Source organism: Urtica dioica, chromosome 3, assembly GCF_054948205.1.
Source record: "Urtica dioica subsp. dioica isolate 48M chromosome 3, U.dioica_male_clone48M_v1_H2, whole genome shotgun sequence".
Lineage (NCBI taxonomy): Eukaryota > Viridiplantae > Streptophyta > Magnoliopsida > Rosales > Urticaceae > Urtica > Urtica dioica.
In genome coordinates, this window is record NC_142758.1 from 4,880,978 (window position 1) to 4,898,622 (window position 17,645).

A 17,645-nucleotide genomic window follows, 5' to 3' on the forward strand; every position below is an offset into this window, starting at 1 on the left:
CTTCGCTTCCATGATGAGTCCACAAAACCTTCACCAACGGAATCTCATGGTTACGAAGACTCTTCATTTTTCTATCGACAACCTGGGTTGGAACTTCATCGTAAGTAACATCCTTTTGAATCGGTACATCTTCGAGTTGAACGATAGCTGTAGGATCGTTCGTTAATCCAAAAGGCATTACCAGGAACTTAAAATGACCATAACGAGTCCTGAAAGCCGTCTTGGGAATATCTTCTTCACGAACCTTCAGCTGATGATACCCACATCTCAGATCTATTTTGGAAAAGAATCGAGATCCTCCCAGTTGATCTAACAACTCATTAATCCCGGGCAATGCGTACTTATTCTTGATCGTTACTGCATTCAGCTTTCTGTACTCTATGTACAAACTTAAACTCTTATCATGCCTCTTCGCAACAAGACAGTTGCTTCCCATGATGACGTGTTATTCCAAATGTATTCCTTGCTTGTCAACTCGACAATCATGGCAAGGAATCGAGGATAAGATCAATACAGAATTCTATCTCCCGATCAGGCGGCAGACTAGTTAACTCTTCTGGAAAACGTTGAGAAATTCATCCACAACAGAAATAACAAATCATGTATCAGCGTATTTTACGTCGGCTTCTGATGCCGAAAGAAGTGCATAACATGAAAACTTTCTTCGTCCTCCAACGTAAGACTTCATGATACCATTCTGCATCCCCTGGTCTTGGCATTCCTAATAAGAAACTATCTCCCTAGATTCCATACGTAGCTTAACTCTTTGCCAAAGGAGATCTAGTTGAACTCTATACGTTGACAACCAATCTATGTCAGAACATTACCTTTCACGTACATAGGTTGTCCATGTATTCACCCTATTCAACCATCATCACTAGGCCACATCCTAGAAGACTTTCCGTGTACAGCTCATCCTTGTTCATATGCTTGGCTATCTTTAGACATAAGCCCCAAAGCCATCCTCAAACCTTATGCACTTCATAAGCTTGGTTTCGATACTGAGAGTGCAAAACGCAACCAATCGTAGCCTTGTCCCTCATTGAGACGCTATCATCTTCCTTTATCAAGGTCCACCAACTTTCATCCAAAAAGCATTGTACGTAGAACAATCCCTCTATTTGTTCCTACGTCATGAGCATCGTACGTTTTCGTGAACAGTCCTAACGTTAATCTAGCACGAGCTTCATGCTTAGTTACCATGAACTCTACGCAATACTCTAGCGGAGTTCTGACTATATCCAACTGCATTACGATATTTCTGAACCCAATGACCTGCAACTCGCAGAGCCATATATCCTTAAATACATGAATGTAGAAGTCCTAAAACTTTCAAAGACATCCACTTCTAGACGTACTAGCACGTGCTTTATTCCGAACACGTGTTGTCACCTCTTGAAAAACGATTCATTACTCAGCCATACTCAAAAGGCTCGAGTGGACATAAAAATCCTTATAGCAAAGGAACATTCGAAGGACTCGCATCCGGCGATCTTCTAAAACGACTATCGATGGACTATAAGTATAAAGTAAACCGAGTATGCATTCCCTAGAGACTCTTAACCTAGTGCTCTGATACCACCCTGTGACGCCCCGGGAAAAGTGAGGCGTGATTAGAATATAAAAAAAAAACACTAATAAACTTTACAAAACTAACCCACGGTGCATACTCAGTTGATTACTTTACAAGTCCAAAGATAAAAGAAAGAAAACGAAAAATAAAACCAACCTTCGACACTTGATAGACTATCCAGCGAAAACCTTCCAACTCTCGACCACACTTAACTCCGAGGTCTTCCTAACCCTTCTCCTTCTCACATCCTGATTATAAGAAAAATTTGAGGGAAATAGGGGTGAGCCTGAGGCTCAGTAGGTACTATAGTAATGGTTTGATTTTTAAAAAAAGATTTTCGAAAATAATACTTACTTTATAATAATAATATTCTTGTCCCGCGTAAATCACCATACACGTACAAGTATAATAATAGTCTTATACGTGTAAATCACCATACACGCACAAGTATAACTTGCAGGAATGTAAATTGCATGAATGTAAATGACAGAAATGTAAATGACGGAATGCTGATGCTAGAAATGTAAATGCAAGAAATGCAATTGAATTTAAATGTGCATCTACGCCCATTTAAACGTCTACTATTTCCTGAGCCCCTGTCAACATAACCCGTGACAGTCCTCTTATCAGAATGGTGCACTCTCCACACCCTTATATATATACGATTGCACTCTCCGCTTCATATATATACGTTTCCGGCTCTATCAGGATATACAAAACATTTTTCTTTCGCAAATACGGGATATATGTATAATATCGAAAATATTCTCAACTTCATAATCGGATATCCCGAGTTGAAGTTCCGCCACATTTTGAAAACGATTCTAGGTTTCGTGGCACGTTCACAAACATTTTCATTTCGAAAATAATATATACTTGAGGCCAAACCATAAAATCAGGAGAGAAGGGTTATAATAACCTACCTCGAGAGTAAGCGTCTATGTCGCTCTTCCACGAGACGTTCGCTCGTCTTGTGAACCCGAACGTTCACTAAAACCGAGAATCCAGACGTTCACTTACTCCGTGAACCCTCTAAACGACTTTCAGTCTTGAGTCCTATCACTGTAAATCAAACCGATCCTGAATCAGAATCCTATGAGTAGTCCACAATACTCAAACTCAAACGTACGATTTAATAATCGTAGAACCCAAAGACATATCCAATTATAAGGAAACCAAGTCCTCGGAACAAAGCCTCAAACGATACGAGAACGTGTAAACTCGAACGAGAAACTACGATAAATCTCAAAACCGAGAAATAATTCTAATAAGCAAGTTCGTTCTCCTTTGAACGAATCTAATCTCATTTCTATAACGAAAACCGAGAAATCAAACATCAAACTAATGTCGAGTTTTAATCCAAAAACTCATAAACAAGTCTCAAATACATTTCTGCTTAATTTCTTGAAATCCAACAAAACACGTTCAACAACAATTCGGGAATTAATATCGTCGTACAACATAACCAACTTTTGAATTATTACGTATCTGAGTTCAACGAGTGTAAATTCTGAGTTCTCACAGTAATTCTCAAATTCTCACTTAGCTCAAAAATTAAATCCAAATACAACCCAAAGAAATTTCCTTATCTCAAAAATTAAATCCAAATACAACCCAAAGAAATTTCCAGACATCTCGATAATAAACTCGACCCGGAACATATAAATTAGTCATTTACTTATAATCTCCATATCACAACGAGTCCAATGCTTCCGCGTAGAAGCATCAACTCCGAACCTGTGACACGAGATAATCCATTAATTCAGAATCACTAACATTTGTCCAATACCTCGATGAAACACTCAACCCCTAAAATTTCTGAAACTCAAACTCAAAAATTAGAAACCTAACCATCCAGAAGTTTGAAACCAACACGCAGCAAAACCTAACATCGATCGGACCACTCGCACCCAAATTTCCGAAATTAAAATTCCAAATTTTATAACCTAAGGGAGATATGAGGTTTCCCTTACCTCCGGGTATTGACGAACACCGGCGAGGTTCTCGCCCTCTGTCTCTTCCTCGAGCAATTCGGCCGGAAACTTAAATGATTGTGACCTTTCTGCCTCTTCTTCTTTTCCAAAAATCCGACCACAACCATGAAAAGAAAAGCCCCAAACTTTGATTTCGAAATACCCTCAAAATAAGGACAAACCTCCGGCGAGAATCTCTTTCTCTCGGCTGACCCACGGCGCGCGCAACCACGGAGAGCGCGAGCTCTGATCTCCTCGCTGGTCTCTTCTTCCTCCCGCCTAATGTATCTCACTCTCTATCTCATCGTTTCTCTCTTTCTCAGTCTCTGATCTCCCGCTCCCTCTCTCTCTCTCGGTTACTTCTTTTTCTCTCCCGATTTTCTTCTTTCTTCTTCTTCCCCGTTCTTTTCTTTTTTTCTCGTTTTTTTTTTCCTGGTCTGGTGGCTACTTTGGTCGGCCAAGAGATAATCACAAATGAAGAAGATGATTCCTTAAGGTAAGTGGTAATGTTGACGTGGCATAAATTGAGTGGATGAAGATAAGGCAAGAGATAAGACCAAGAGAGCATATCTTCGAGAATTACAACTCAGCCCTTCTTTGTAAATTCTCTTCAAATAGGTCCTGAAAATTGTTACAATTATATCCTTCATCGCCTAATTATATAATTAAGTCCGTAACCAATGGCACTTTTAATTATATGTTTCAAACCGAGAATTTTCTCGTTCGTTCTCGATTAATTCAAATATATTCAAGATTTCTCGGAATTAATTCTCGTCCTTGAGAATTTATTTTCTTAAATTAAATTCCGGAATATCTCCTCGAAAAATAATTTATTATACGAAACGAACTCGAAAAATCCTTTATTTTATTCCGAGATTTCTCCTTACCTTAATATATTTCAAATCCAAAAATACTGGAAATACTTCTTAGAAAATTAATTTACATAATTTTCTCGTCCTTTGATTAACTTAATTTACGACATTAAGCTTAAATTTCGAGTCGCTACAGTCTATTTGCCGAATTAAATATTTATTGTGGAATTAATTATTTATTGATTAAATCAAGTAAATAATTAATTGAATTTTAAGTTAGGCCTCTTGGACACTGTAAAATTCGAAATTCCTAGGCCCAATAGCAGCTATGATGAGCTTAAGATAGTGTAATTAATTATTAATTTCCACACAGTTATTATGATAAGGTGAATAATCAATGACCTCTGGTGTCAAAGTGATTGTTCGAGTCTGTCACCAACCCGGTTTTTCACCACGAAGTGGTATCAGAGCGATTGTTCGTGTCTAATACCAACCTGTTTTTTCCAACAAACATTGTTCCGGTACTTCTTTCACAAACTATAAAATATTGAGGGGAGGAAGCCTAGTGTCAAATATTTCCATGTGTTTGGAAGTGCATGCTACATTTTATCTGATCGAGATCCTAGAAAGAAGTTAGACTCCAACAGTGATGAATGTATTTTTCTTGGTTACTACACAAATAGTCGCGCTTTCAGAGTCTACAACAAGCGTACAAAGATTTTCATTGAGTCAATAAATGTGGTGATTAATGATGAGGAGATAGTTGAGCTCCCTAGAGGTGAGGATGATATGGTCACTGTTCTTAGTCATGTCACGAGCAATGTCATAGATGGTGTCTCTAATACAAGCAATGTCATAGATGGTGTCTCTAATACAAGCAATGACGATGAAGATTCAGACTCTAGTGAAGAAGAAGATGATGTCTGCATTCTTGATAAGAAACCCTCCAGTAGAGTAAAAAAGAATCCTCCCACTAATTTTATCATTGGGAACCTCAATGAGGGGGTCACTACTCGAAGAAAGGATCCAGTAAATTACTTGGAAATAATTGGGAAAGTATATTTCACTTTCCTTGAGCAAAAGAATGGCATTGAAGGTCTTAATGATGAATTATGGGTGAATGCTATACAAGAAGAACTTGTTCAATTTGGATGAAATGATGTGTGGGAACTTTTCCCAAGACCTGATGCAGTAAATATCAGTCGCACCAAATGGATCTATAAGAACAAATCTGATGAGCATGGAAATATTACTAGAAGCAAGGCCAGACTGGTTGCTCAAGGGTAAACACAAATGGAAGGGGTTGATTTTGATGAAAAGTTTACCCCGGTAGCCAGACTTGAAGCCATTCGCCTTCTTCTTGGAATATCTTTTTATTTTAAGTTAAAGCACTATCAAATGGATATGAAGAGCGCGTTCCTAAATGGTTTCATCAATGAGAAAGTTTTTGTAGAACAATCTAAAGGTGTTGATCCTAAACTTTCAAACCATGTTTTCAAATTCGAAAGGCTCTTTATGGCTTGAAGCAAGCTCATCGGGCTTAGTATGAACGTGTTGCTAAGTATCTCACTAAAAATGGCTATTCAAGAGGAGTCACTGACAAGACCCTATTCATTAAAAATTCAAACTCAGAGATGGTGATTGCCCAAATTTATGTGGACGACATAGTGTTTGGTGGAATGTCATAGACCATGGTAGAACATTTTGTGCAACATATGCAGTCAGAGTTTAAGATGAGCATGGTGGAAGAACTCACTTACTTCTTGGGATTTCTGATCAACTAGATGGAAGACATCATATTTCTTTCACAAAGCAAGTACGTAAAGAAGATTGTGAAGAAACTTAGTATGGAAAATGGCAAACCCAAGAGGACCTCTGCTGCTACTCAGTTTAATATCTCAAAGGATGAAATCGGATAAGCTGTTGATTCAAGCCTTTACAGAAGTACGATAGGTAGTCTCCTCTATATTACTGCTAGTAGACAAGATATTGCTTTCTCTGTAGGTGTGTGTGATAGGTACCAAGTTAATATAAACGACAACCATCTCGGTTTTGTCAAGAGAATTATCAAATATGTTCATGGGACTTCAGAGTATGGAATCTTATACTCTCATGACGCCAACACGCCTCTGTTTTGGTAGTGTGATGCGGATTTGGCAGAAAATTTTATAATCGGAAAAGTACTTTTGGTGGATGCTTTTTCTTTGGTAACAACTTGATTTCCTAGTTCAGCAAGAAATAGAACCGTGTCTCCTTATGTACTGCAGAAGCTGATTACATTGCAACAAGAAGGAGCTGCACTCAAAAAGTTTGGATGAAACACGTGCTGAAAGGATATGATGTCCCACAAGATGTAATGACACTCTATTGTGACAACATGAGTGCCATCAGCATCGCCAAGAATCCAATGCAGCACAGCAAGAAAAAACACATTGATATTCGTCATCATTTTATCAAAGATCTTGCTGATTACAAAGTCATTTCTCTTGAACACATCATCACATAAAATCAATTGGCGAAAATTTTCAATAAGGCCCTTGACACTGCTCAGTTCAAAAAATTGAGGGCAGCCTTGGGTGTTTGTCTACTAGACTTACAGCAATTAATTGATGGGTCAAATATTGAGTGGGCCAAGTTTTTTATCTCTTTTAAGCCCATAGTGCTCGTGTCGGTGAAATTGTCATTTCAAACTGCTCTATCCACGTGTTATGACACTCATTTGAGTAAGACGGTTTATTTCTCAAGAGAAAACTGTTGGGTCACAGCCCCACACTCTTTCAGAATCATTTTGCTTGTTTCTCTACCCCTAAGAAACTTCGTCTCTCTCGATGTGTTATCCTTGACCTAGCCAATTTTCCCCATAAATTCTTTTTTACGACGATGATTTCTACTCGCCGAGGATCGTCTACTACTAGTGACCAGAAGGAAAGTCCCAAGAACAAATATGTCAATGATGTTTTCCCTTAAAAGGTCTCTCTTAGGAAACATAGAGTCAAGACACTTGTGGGAAAGACCCCTAAAAGAGTCGATGGCCAGGCCAAAGATTCTTCTTCTAAGAGTCTACCCATAGATTTGAAAGCCGATATTCCTACTCATCATGTTTAGCACGGTGTCATTGTGAAGAATAGTCATCTTTCACCCCTATTCCCAAGAGACCTCTCTGAAACGCTGATATCACATGAGGTACTTCCAGCGCCTCCTCCTCATAGTCTGACTCACATGCTACGCCTCCAGCCACCGTCGAACCTAAAAGCATCATAAATGTGGAACAAGGTAACCCATTTCTTGTTCCTGACACTAGAGATACTGAGAAATTCGTTGACCCTCGGAGTCCTAACAAAAATGTGTTGCAAAGTTTGGTTGGAGATCACAACAGGACAGTTGTGTTTGCTATGATGAATTCGGGTGTTAGGACTGGCAAGTTCAAGAACATCAGTCCTTCTAGTGCTAGTGAAGCTGAAATTGATAAAAGTCTTGAGAAACCTTCTCCTTATGCGCCCGCTTCAGAAGAAATGACATCTCTAAAGTCCCTAGAGGATGGTCTGGGCACTGATGACAATCGCACTCTGGCCCAAATGGCTGCTATTATTAGGAAATCATGGTATGATTCTGAGGAAATAGCGAAGGGGACTCATAGTACAATATCAAGAACATTATTTCTAAAGAAAACTTTGCAAAGATCATGTGAGACGATCCGACTTTTCGGACTGTCTTACTCTACTTAATTTTTAAACTTTAGAAAAATCTTTAGAAAAATTGGAGGAATTTCTTTTAAACACATCGTATATAAAGACGAACCAAATTTTTTTAAAGAGTTTAAAAAGAAACAAAAGCATTAAAGAAAATTATGAAGATTGCATTTCAAACATTTGATGAGAAGTACTTAACTAAAACTGGAAATATGAAGTATCTATTTAAAACTAAACACAACGGCAAAAATATTAAAACATAATCCATAATATAAATCTCAACCAAATTAGAAAACTCTTTGAAATATATTTGATGAGTATATTATCTATGACATGGTTTATATGTAGCTTTATACGCTTAAATATGCGTTTTACTATCTGATGGCGTGTTTGTTATTATGTGGTTTGTCATTTGAGTGAACTATGATTTGCAAGTTATGTGTTGATGCTATTTATTATATGTTTAATATAAAGTAGTGATTTATGTTTGGTAAGCTATGTGATGTTAAGTTAAACTAGATTTGAGAATGTTAGACTCGAAACCTAATCAGAATAAAAGACTATCGGGGATCATCTAAGAAAAGGATACAATACATGCTTTAGGTTCTGGAAATTTTCAGAAATGAGATTCAACGTGAAGAAATTACTAAAATACTCTCGGTTTCGAGGAAAAACTAAAGCTCTGAAAAAAAAAATTATAAAAATTTCAGTAATTACAAAATGTTATTTTGAGCACTTTTTGTAAAGGCATCATTGACAAAACTATTCTTTAACTACTTATTAAAAATAAAACAAGTATTAAATATAACTTTAAAAACCTTTGCAAAACTCGCTGCGCATCGTTTTAAAAAATAACTGGAACATAAATTTGGTTTATTGAAACAAAAAAAATGATATTAGAACAGATGACACGCAATATTGAATAGTGGAAAAACTTTCGAATTAACATAATTAACGAACTATTCATACTAAGCGTTTCAAATTCGATTTTTGAAGTTATGCCAGAACTGTGAAACATGTATGTGCATTGATTTGAAGAAAATATGAAAATATTATAGAATTGATAAAAATATTTTCCGATTTCATATTTAAACAGAAGAGATCTAGCACAAGCTTTTACAAAAAAAAAACAACGAAAAATAATTATTTTTGAAACCACAGCAAGCATCTTAAAATTTGATTTGATTATATCTGAACTAGAAACTTTTTTATAATTTTGTATTCATAGAAAAGAGAGAAAAACAAAATTATTCTATGATACATTAGTGAAAAATCACAAATTACCCTGCTAGAGATGAAGAATAGAAGTGTAATAAGCTTTCTAGGATAGTGAAAACTCATATGAATCAAAATTTGGTGTGTAGGGTTTCGTTTTTGTGATAAGGAAAAGAAAGAGAAGAGAAGGGATGATGGGGATAGAGAACAGAGACTGAGGCATGAGAATTGCGCGTCAGAGAAAAAAAAAAGTGTTTCGACGCGGCTACAAAAAACTATTTCTATAACCGCCTTAAAAAACCCTAGCATGAAAATTATTATATTTTTATTTATTTAATACATATGTGTATATATATATAAGCAACGTTAGCTTTGCCCAAATAGAGGCTTTGTGGAAACGTTCAATAATGAACTAAATCATGCGTATATGCTATATACGTTTATATTATAACACATATACACATACATAAATATCACCACACCAATTAACAACTAATATATATGTAATATATTATATTACATCACTTACAAACTTACAAACAAACTTACAAACACATGCCATTTATATATAATACATATATAACTTATATATCATATATATTCTCTATATAACAGATTATATATATTCTAAGAGTTTTTTTTTCTCACTCACTATATATGAATCTATATATAAATAATATATATACAAATATATATTAATAAACACACATAATTTTTCTTTGGATTTAAATCCACGTGAAAAGCTAAAAAAATTCTAATGCATTCATATCTTGAATTAAATTTTAAAACCTAAATATGAAAAAAAAAAATTAAACCGTTAATAGCTTGGATCTTTGGGATTTCACACCATGAGTGGCGATACTCACAGCTCTGTGAAGAGCCCTGCTACTTCCAAAGGGAGAAAGAAGAAGAAGGATGTTAAGAAGAAGAAGCCTGATCAACAGAAGAAAAGAAAGAGTGTTGCAGTTGATGAACCTACTTCGAAGAAGATGAGGATTGAGAAGAAGAAGATGTGAAAGAAAGCTGTTGAGGAACGTCATATTCCTGGAGATGTGTCTGGCTTTGTCACCAACATTTTCGAAGAAGAAGAAGAATAAGAAGAAGAAGAGAGGAATTCTGAAAGAAAAGAGAAGAAACCAATGAATAAAGTTCCATATGTTCTTTTGGATGGCATTTCTTTTCACTTTCTTCAAGATGCTGCTCGTTGGAAGTTTGTGGTCAAGAGGAACATTGCTCCTGAATTTGTTATCTCTGAAGAAGCCCTAGAATGCTCAGAGATTATTTAGCTCATCAAAGTTGTTGATATGATGATGACTGCTACTAACATTGGTGTTTACCATGTTCAGTTAGTTAGAGAGTTTATCGTCAATCGCCTTGAAAAGATCACAGATGCTAAATCTCTCGTCTACTTGACGGCGTATGAACGTGGAAAGTGCATTGACTTCTCTCATTGTGCCATTAATGACTATCTAGGAAGGATCCCTCCATCCTCAGTGGATCCACTTCCTGCAATGGTAGATTTGGTCAAGGAGATTAGAGGTGGGAAATACAAGAAATGGTGGCCAGAGAAGGGTCTCTACCCTACCTCCGAACTGAGCATCAAGTACTCAATTCTTCATAAGTTTGGAGTCAATAATTGGGCCTCGTCTGCTCATTCCACCGACATCTCTCTCACCCTAGCACAGTTCATTCACCAAGTGAAAAACATGTGTTGCACTTGATTATGGCAAATTTGTGTTTGAACAGGTGATTAGGCATGCAGGGTCAGAAGCTATCAAGCTCCTCATTACATACTCTTCCTTGCTATGTGGTCTAATTCTCAAGCAGTATCCAGACATAGTGAAGGAAGAAGGGTTGACATCTTATATGGTTGCTCCCAGAAAGATTTCGTTCAACTACAAACTCTTTCATTCTCACCATGTTGCGGACATCAGCATGCCCACCTCATTTTGTGGCTCAGTCTATCTCCTTGTCTACAAAAGCTCCTACTGTGCCTCCAATGTAATTTAATCTTAGGTCTCTTGTTGCGTGGACGCTCATCTGTGAGACCTAGAGGATGTGATCAGTAAGGCTTCTGAGAGGAAAAGGGAGATAGAAGATGTTATGAAGATGATGAATCCTTCCAATGCTGCTTCGACTACTACTGCCAATGAAGATGTTGATTAGGCATCTTCCAATGCCTGATAAGTCTGTGTTATCTTTTAAGTACCACATGAACCTTTTTTCCCCTTTCAGTCTGTATAATTTTTATTCCTCTCTCTGCTTTCTATAGTTGTGGGACTTGATCAATTCTGGTACTTTGGTTTTTTTTTTATTGCTCCATGGCCTCTCTCTTTCACTTTATTGAGGCAAACAGAGGGAGTAATTTGTAATTTGTGTGTTGTGTGTGATATTGTTATATGTCTGAAACTATCTCTATGTTGAAGGCTGGTGTATGCTATTTTTAAGTCTCTGTCAGTCACTGTGACATGTAGATTTGTGTGAAATTTGCTTGTCTATGTGCATTTGTTTATGAGCTGCTTATTTGAGTGAGTTTCTTTGGTCATTGGTCGATGTGTGTTTTACACAAAGCCAAAGGGATAGTTTGTTGTTACTTGGTATTGAATGTTTTTGTTTTGAAAAACTTGTTGTTACTTGGTATTGGCTTCTAAGAGGAAGAAGGAGATAGAAGATGTTCTAAAGATGATAAATCCTTCCAACGCTGCTTCGACCACTACTGCCACTGAAGATGTTGATCAGGCCTATTCCAATCCTGATAAGTCTATTTTATCCTTTAAGTACCACATGCAACTTTTTTTTTCCCTCAGTCTGTATGGTTTTTATTCCTCTATCTACTTGCTATGGTTGTGCGACTTGATTCAACTCTGGTACTTTGGTGTTTTTTTATTGCTCCCTAGCCTCTCTCTTTGACTTTATTGAGGGAAACATTGGGAGTAATTTGTAATCTGTGTGTTGTGTGTAATATTGTTATATGTCTTAAACTGTCTCAATGTTGAAGATTGGTGTGTGCTGTTTTTAAGTCTCTGTCAGTCATTGTGACATGTAGATTTGTGCCGAGTTTCCTTGTCTATGTGCATTTGTGTATGAGATGCTTATTTGATCGAGTTTCTTTGGTCATTGGCGATGTGAGTTTTGCCTAAAAAAAATTCATAGGGGGAGTTTGTTGTTACTTGGTATTGGCTATTTTTGTTTTGGCAAAACCTGTTGTTCTAAGAGATGTCGAAAACATCTAGGTTGTGACATTAGGTTCACTTTCCACGTCAGAATATGTGACGTGGAATTTTTGCACTCTACTTTTTTGTCTGATTTGCTTCCGCGCTATTTTTTGTCGTCCAGTGAAGTTTTTCTAGGTGCATTGGGTAACCCTAGTCAATAACACACAGTTGAGAATGTGTCATATATAAGGAATGGTTTACCCTCTTTGGTAGGGTTACACACACTTAGGTTTGTGAGAGTCCTCATTGCCGAAAACCTTGTCCTTGCTGTGCATTTTACCATGTTGTTCTTAACAACTATTGTCTTAACTTGTTTACAGAGTTGGTTTTGGGTATTTCAAGTATTGTAAAAACACGCATACTTATAAGTGTTGTTCAAACACTCGAGGAGTGTATTGAGTGGAAAGTTAGGGAGCTCAAACACAGGGGAGCCTAGATTAGAAAGCACTAGAGTAGTCTTGAAGTTTAGGAAACCTGCAAGGTGTTCATCCATAGTTGTCCATTATAATACTTATTGTACCGTCTAGTGAAGTTCTCTTTACACTGAGAGTATCATCCATTTAGAAGTAGACACGATTAACCGAAATAGGTTACCAACTCATTGTCTCTTTACTTACAGTTTATTTTAGTTTGCCTAATCTGCTAAACTGATAAGTTGTTTCATATCTTGTTAAAACACTTTAAGAGACATCACGAAAACAGTACTCTTACTTTTTCAATTACAATAACATAAGAAAACAACATTTTGAAATGAAAAACAACGAAGTCATCAGGTGACCTCGTCGGTATTAATTAGACCTCATTGGAATATACTAATCAGACCTTTTTGGTAATTATCAAAGATCATCAGTGCTTTGAATAAGAATTAGAATGCTTGAAGTCAACTAACCCATTATCCTAACTTCAAGTCACGAATAAGGAGAGAGTTCGAGCAAATGAACTTTAATAGGCTTTAGGGTGTTTTTTGTGCCAAAAATTCGTAATAGTAATTATGAAATTACCAAATCTAACTGAGCAACTGAACATATTTTGAGGACCGAAATTAAGGCCGTGTTTGGTTAGTAACTCAAAAAGTGTTTTTCACTTTTTGAGTGAAAAAAATAGGAAAGGAAAATTGAATGGGCCGTTTGGTAATAATTTTCGGAAAATTTTTTTGAAAAATTTTGGGAAAGTTTTGAAAAATGGTAAAGGAAAATGGAAACAAGGGGGGAGTGTTTTCCGAAATTTTTTTCCTTTTTTTTCAGCGAGATCGAGCGAGAGAGAGAGAGAGAGAGAGAGAGAGAGAGAGAGAGAGAGAGAGAGAGAGAGAAAGAGACGCCGGAGAGTTGTCGTTGCTCGATTGCTCGTTCCCGGCGTCTTTCTCCTCGGCGGCGGTCACGGCGAGCTCGCGGCGGCGGCGTGTCGCTCGGTCTACGCGCGCGCGGTGGCTCAGCGATCGGTGACGCGCGAAGGCGAGAGAGAGAAGAGATGAGTGGGAGGTGGCGGTGGCGACGTCGGAGGCTCGGCGGCGCTGTATCTCCTCGGCCCGGAGCGCACGCGGTGGAGGCTCGGTGAGGACGACGGCGCGGCGCGGAGAAGAAGAAGAAGAAGAAACGAGGGTCGTGGCGGTGACTGTGGTTCGGTGAGGCTCGTGGTCGTGTTTTTTTTTTTTTTTTCTCCTGGTTCTCTTGTTCGGCCGAGAGAGAGAAGTGAGGAAGAAGAAGAAGAAGAAGAAGAAGTGGAGATAGAGGAGAGAGAGAGAGCGTGACCGAGAGAGTGAGGAGAAAGAGAGAGAGATGGGAGTGATGAGGTGGCAGCGAGAGAAAGAGAGGGAGGGGTAGGTGTCCGCGTCTCATCGTGCCACGCGTGCACAAGTGGCCCAGTCACATTCTGCCACAATTCTCTCAAAATGACCCCAACTCTTCTTTTTCTTTCAATCTCATCCCTCAAAATTTTGCATATAAGTCCTTTTAAAATAAAACTTCGCAATTCTGTCCTTAATTAATTTAAAAATAATCTTGAAAAATAACCGAGAAAATTATTATTATTTCTCGTTATTTTAAATATATTTAAGGGATCTTGGAATTCTTCTTGTACCAAACAGTTTCCACGTTTGAGTTTTTCAAAAACAAAAAGTGAAAAGTTTACCAAACAGTTTTTCCAGTTTTTTCAGTTTCTCAAAAATAAAAATGAAAACTGTACCAAACAGCTTTTTGAAAACAATTACAAAACAGTTTTTCAATACAACTCCAAAATTTAGAAAACAGAAAACAAAAAACTTTTTGAGTTAACTACCAAACGCTACCTAAAAGTTTCATTGAATAAGAGTATATGAAGGAAAAAGTATATGCGCTTACAGAAAGAAATTGGACGCCCATTCTGGTGTTACATATATGTATTTATAGTAATTTTTTTTTTTAAAAAGGTGTAATAATTCAGGATATTAAAATATGACAATCTACAAAACCTAAAGGTGGCTTTTATTTATAATTTTATACATATATATATATATATATATATATATATATATATTACTAAACGTTCATAATAATTGGAAAATGTACAATATCCCGTGATGTTTATCCTTAAAAGACCGGGAAACTCTCAGTATGATGGCCGGCCTAAGAATAGTGACATTTGTGGATATGTCATTTTTCCACTCACCACATTTTATGATCAACAACAAGTGTATGGATAAGTTCTCTATTTTTAGCACGTTTTTTTTATTCTTGAATACTGTTATGCGTTCAATTTCGCCCAGAAACAATCACTTCGCTTGATCTACGTTTTTTCTTTAGTCGTTTTCCACCCTCACGACGAGAGAAGGTTGTTGGCGGTTCGTTTTTAATTCATTAAAATAACCTATTTTGGAGTTTGGACCGTTAGGTTGATTTTATATCACATTTTCTTTTGTGGCCATTCTCGGGCCACATAAACATCCACTTGTTCTTGATCTAAAAGAGACTCGTTTGGAACCCAAAAAATATTTGGGGAAAAAAACGAGAATCCGTTGTGTTTTTTTATCTTGGTTTGAATTAAGAAAAATCAAAGAGAAACTTGATTTTTACCACTTCCAAATATAACGAAGAGTTTCAATTTTCTCATGCCTTCTCCGTAACATTTTCATTTTCTTTTCAATTTTCACTTTCTCCCACTTTGTCGGGTTTCAAACGGACCCTGGGTGAGGTGAGCGAGCCACAAATTTCTAACCGGTTAAATTAGCTTAAGTACCGGGTAAAAGGAACCAAAATTATTGTAGGGTATGGATATAAAGAACCATGTGATTAACAATTGGAATTATGGGTATGGGACGCAAGAACCATTCTTTATTAATAGGTTGTGGAAATTATATGTAGTTATAGTCTTAATTTTTCAAGTAAAATAGTTGTTCCAAATAAAAATGTAAAACGGGTGAAATTTTAAGTTTTTATATAAAGAATTTTGTCATTAACTAGGTCATTACAAACAACACGTTTGGAATATAGCCAACTTTTGCATATTTTTCAAAAACTAGCCAAACAACATAGTTGACATAAGTGATAACTAATAAAAATTATTTTTATGACATTAATTGTTTAAATTTGTCACTGTCTCTCTCTTTTGATTTTGAATTCGTCACTTTCTCTCTCCTATTTTTTTCAAACATTTTTTTTCATCAAAACTTCAAAAATCCATATATATCTCATATGAACTCAAAATTGAGTGATTTCAATCCCACGGATTCGTGGCGCCGATATCTTAAAAAAATAGACCCATTATGTTGGATGAAAAATAATTTTTAATGTCATAGATGTAGAAAAATCACGTTATTGCCTTAGATATGTAAATAACTGAAAATTTTCGGAAATCATCTGGAAATAAATGAAAATTTATTGAATATTTCTAGGAAAAGTCTTTACAAACACACATAAACATGGCGCATTAAACATGATTTTTCATCAAACACAATGAACCTATTTTTGAAGATCTCAGCGCCACGAATCCGTAGAATTTGGATCCACTCAATTTCGAGTTCATATGAGATAGATATGGATTTTTGAATTTGTTTTTTGGAAAAAAATGTAGGAAATGAAGTAAGAGAGAGAAAATGACGAATTAAAAACCACAAAGAGAAAGTGACGAATTTAAAAAGCTAAGGTCATAAAAGTAATTTTTATTGTCTATCACTTATGTCACTTAAGCTGTTTGATTATTTTTCCAAACGTTTGTAAACGTTGTCTTGTCTATTTTCAAAACATGAATATATTTGTTGGTTATTAAACTACAATACCCTTAAATAAAATAGGAAATCTTTTCAGCCGTAAGGAAAAATAGTCATCAAGCTGTTGACAGACTTCCACGCACTCTTTATCAATTTTTTTTAACATTTTTAACATCAGTATATGGTGATTAATAATATCTCTTCTTCGTGGTTAAATGTATGAATTATTATAGCCTGTGATTCCCATGTAAAATTCAATGTTTAACAAAATATATATAAATTCACTCTTTTTTTTCCGTTGTAATTCTGCGTGAACAAATATTTTTTTTAAGAATTTTTGAGGTTTTTACTTTCGATTAACTCATCACATTTTCATATTTTTGTTATTCTATTATGTTCTTCATTTTCCATAGTTTTTAATACAGTATATAAATAGTTTAATGTGATTTAAAAAAAAACAGTTATAGTGTGATTAGTTCTAAGTGATTTTATCACTCATTTGTTTTCACTTGTTCTTATATTTTTCATATTTTAAGTCATTATTTTATGTTCTTCGTTTTCCATAATTTTTAATACTATATATAAATTGGCGATACAACTATCTAGCCATTTTTAAGTTTGGACTTGACAAAGTAGTCCAACTTTTCAAAGTTAAAACAAAATAGTCAAAATTTTAAAATCTCCAAAAATACCCTCACATCCTTAGGCACCCCGAATAAAACCGCACTTATCTTCCTCCTAGATAGAACTTTGCAGACGAACCCAATCCCTAATTCTGATCTCATTCAAAACTCTGATCCACATATAGATCGTCTCTCATGGCGGTGGATGACGATCGCTCCACAAAATTGCCGGTGGCGATCTCGCGGTCGGTGACGGAGACGGTGAAAGGGTCGGTGTGTGATGATTGGTCCACATAATTGTCGGCGATAGAGACGGTGAATGGATCGGTGTGTGATGATTGATCCACATAATTGCCGATGATGAT

General features: G+C 36.3%; 1 long non-coding RNA gene across 1 annotated transcript; it reads right to left on the reverse strand.

The window, feature by feature from the left end:
• Window positions 1-1,638: 1,638 nt before the first annotated feature.
• On the reverse strand, window positions 1,639-3,985 carry LOC149402184 (uncharacterized). The gene is made up of 4 exons (XR_016296111.1): window positions 3,425-3,985; window positions 3,252-3,310; window positions 2,497-2,629; window positions 1,639-1,821 (listed from the first exon to the last, which is right to left on the reverse strand). It is a non-coding gene; the product is annotated as an uncharacterized LOC149402184 (long non-coding RNA).
• Between the last annotated feature and the right edge of the window lie 13,660 nt (window positions 3,986-17,645).